This window comes from Frankliniella occidentalis, unplaced genomic scaffold, assembly GCF_000697945.3.
Source record: "Frankliniella occidentalis isolate FOCC.00 unplaced genomic scaffold, Focc_3.1 Scaffold10, whole genome shotgun sequence".
Classification (NCBI taxonomy): domain Eukaryota; kingdom Metazoa; phylum Arthropoda; class Insecta; order Thysanoptera; family Thripidae; genus Frankliniella; species Frankliniella occidentalis.
In genome coordinates, this window is record NW_026267140.1 from 3053340 (window position 1) to 3056909 (window position 3570).

The following is a 3570-nucleotide window of genomic DNA, read 5'->3' on the forward strand; positions in this document are numbered from 1 at the left end:
ACCGTAAAAGGCTGTTATAAAGGACTATAGTGAGACAAAATCTACAAAACCCCATTTGAAATTTCCATCAACAGGTTTTGCTTTACAGTCCGACTATCAATAATAGCACTGTATTGTGGAATACGGCCAGACTGTAAAATTAAAGTTTACTAGCTTAGTTATTTAAGTCTGTAACAGTCCGACTGTAAAATTAAAGACAGCCAGGACCATACTAAAAATATATTGGCCGTCCTCTTCGAATTACTGTAGATTTTTACAATAGTGCTCGCGGGCATGGCCTGCACGTTACGTTTTTACACAGTAGCTCGTGGCATGGCCGTGAGCACGTTCCTATTGCACTCCTTTGTGCAATAGTCTTCGTATTGGATGTAAGCGTGTTGTGACGGTACGCCTCCTCGTTTGTGTCCGATAGTCAAGGAGATCAGATACACAACACGCTGTCACTGCCCGTTATAAGGTCGCTCGGTGCTGTCCGATTATCTCCTGTAGGTTTTCGTCAGTGAGCTCATTTTCCCCTCTTCCTTATCTAGGTCGGCACCTCTTGCAAACTCTGCTTAGTCATTCATCTCGGCCCGAGTCATCACCGGCTCCACTGCACCGTGCCAAAGTGTAATAAAACTATTATAGACAATAATGTCGTAAGTTTGCGATCGGTATGGTAAATACGACTGACCATATTTCAGCTCGTTTCAGAAAACTAAGTCAATACTTAGTGTCTTCAGAACTTCGTAATTTTACGGATCGAAAATTCCTTAAGCCTTTGGCCAACAGCCATCAGAGGCCTCGCGGTTACAGTAGTCGGGTCAAGTATAAAATTGGCCTCCGTATCACCTACAAACATACTTAACAGACTGTTGACTGCTAGTAGCCGATGTTTCCCTAGGTAAGAGCAGGTATGAATGTAATGTAGCTTGGGCGGGGGAGGATTTACCATATGAACAACCCTGTACGACCGTGTATGTAGGCAACGCGGTACATCGCCTTCCCTGCGAACTGGACTTTCATCCGTAACTGAATAAGATTGACTTGCAAGCCCATTTGGCTAAGCGTCCTAGCAGCCTGACCTGCTCTGAAAACTCCACAGTGTACTATTGAACGCTGATATATCAGCAAACACTTCAACTTGTTGAGTTTTCAGAATGCCGATAGGTTTGAGTGGGCATTTGGCCCTAGAATCCTGGGTGATGAAAGGAACGGAGACGGAGTAGGGCTCTTATCGGGTACCCGGAAAACCCGCTTACCCGGGCACCCGAGTAGGACCCGTGTCGACGGGTTTTCCCGGGTAGACGGGTTTTCGCGGGTACTTGGTGTATTACCCGGCTGCCCCGCGCCTATAGCTAGGCAATTTGACATACGAGCATGTCAAATTGCCTACTTGTAGGCGCGGTTCCACCGGGTTTACCCGGGTACCCCGAGTACCCGGGAAAACCCGTTGACCCGGTTCCTACCCGGGTTACCCGGGTACCCACGGGTCGGGTTTTTAAGAGCCTTATTACGGAGGCGAGGTGACAGGCACTTTTTGTGGGTCCACATCGCACGAGAGATGACAATCCAAGCGGCCGTCTGGTAAATTCCAAGGCAACTTTGGTTCTATACTCGGGTTTGGATAAGTCTGATCTTTTCTTTAACAGAGCAATATTCCAGACCTTTAGGCTCAGAGCCCCTCTTGGGGGGGGGGGGGGCTTTGCAGAAGGACGGCGCTGACTACCACCACCTACTAGGAAGGCTCAGGAGAAAATTAAATTATTGTTACTGATTGAAAATACTGAGTGAAACGTTCAACAAAAGGATTTTTAGTGAGGTATTTCCGTTTGGGTCGGAAGTACGAAGAGAAAAACGAAGCTGGAAAGGCGCCTTTGGCGTGCTTCCACTTCTTTGGCTACTGTGGAGAGTGCAACCAATCCCATCTACTATACATCGGTAATCTTTGGTCATTGATATCCCAGGGAATTATTGGTATTTTTGGTAATCCGGTATACATAGTTTTCTCGAGTTGGGCACCCACCCCTCGGCCTCTGTCAAAACTTCTGTGCAGGAGCTGGAGGTAATTCTGAATCTGAACCCACCCCTTTTGAATGCACACTACACACGTTTCTGAAAAACGATCCCATGCACGCTTGCGTGACCGCTCCCTTACACACACACGTGCGCGCGCGCCCACACACACACACACACACACACACACACACACTCAAAGAGGCGCGGACGCACGCACAGTCCTGATAACGCGGTGACGTCACCTTATCTCGACACGTGGCGGGGGTTGGCTGGTTCGCCACGTGCCGCGGTTGCCGGCGCTAAACGGTCCGCGCTATCCGGACACCATCTCCTGCTCAGGACGTTGTTCCTCCTATACTGCCTCGCGTCTCGCAGTGCCCTATCAGTTTGGACCAGTACTCTCCAAAAGTCGAGCTGAAACTCGGTTTGTAACTTGTTGTAATAACAATTTATAGTATACTAGTCAGACTCGCGAGCGTCTCGGAAATCGGCTACACTTCTCAGATCGGGTTTGTAGGCTCTTGGTACCTTGGTTGGTACAAACTCTGTGCGTGGGTATGCACTGTACACTTTGCGAACTGTTTTCTGGACATGCCGCTGTGTGGTGTGTATGGGCATGCTCAGTCATGTTTATTCTGTATTGCACTCTATTTTTTCAGTGTTTTCTCCATCCCCGCAAAACAATTTTTCATTCTCAAAAACTTACAGTGAATACATTCAGCACTGGAAGAGGCGGCCAGCCTTGAGGCGGCGATACACTTACAGCACTGCAGCTTCCAGTGACACTCGCCGTGACTTTCAACAAAAATACGAGCAAAAATAACTTACAGTAGTGCTGGGGGTTGCACTGTAAATCACGGGGAAATTCCTCGTAATATTTTGACCGTGATTATTGGTGACTCGATTGCCGCGGAACCCAATTGCCAGTGGAGCGAAACGGAGCTGGTGTGATGATGATGATAGAGAAGGGGGCTCCGGGAGGAGAAGAGAGAGTGACAGGGAGGGGGGAGACATCGCCACCTCATTGAAGGTAGGACTGTTGAAGTGGCCCGATACTTCAATTACCACACTTGTATCCCCACACTGATCAGTCGACCTCGCTGCGACTGATCGCTGACCCCTCAACGATTAACTACCAATCAATCAAGCAATCAATCGCACTGTCCGTTTATGTGATGACTGTGCCTCTGCTAACGCGCGGCTGGGCATCCAATCAACCAGTTGGTGTCCCGTCGAGTCTTACTGGGTTGGCAGCTTAGTTCTCAAGGGACAGCAGCAGACACTACGCGACAGGGTCCAGTCTTGGTCCAGTACTGTATGTTTTTCGTCCTTTTCTTGTAAATGGGTTTTTAGTCAATTCCAGGAGGCTGCCTTTTACGGTTCATGGGAGTTATTTCTCTTCCTCCAAGTTTCGATTAATTTGAGCGTTTCCTCTACTGTCAGGGCTACGACACAGCGTACGTGCTCCACCCCTAAGGCCCCCATTCACTGGAAAAACGTTTGGTGATGCAACCTGTTTGTGATAGCCCTATCCTTTTGCATGGGGTAGGTTGCATCAGGAAACGTTACCTG

General features: G+C 48.6%; 1 protein-coding gene across 4 annotated transcripts in view; it reads left to right on the forward strand.

Moving 5' to 3' along the window:
• LOC113212602 (dual specificity protein phosphatase 10-like) overlaps positions 1-3570 on the forward strand; it is an 84656-nt gene that overhangs the window by 42430 nt on the left and 38656 nt on the right. The window lies entirely within an intron of this gene.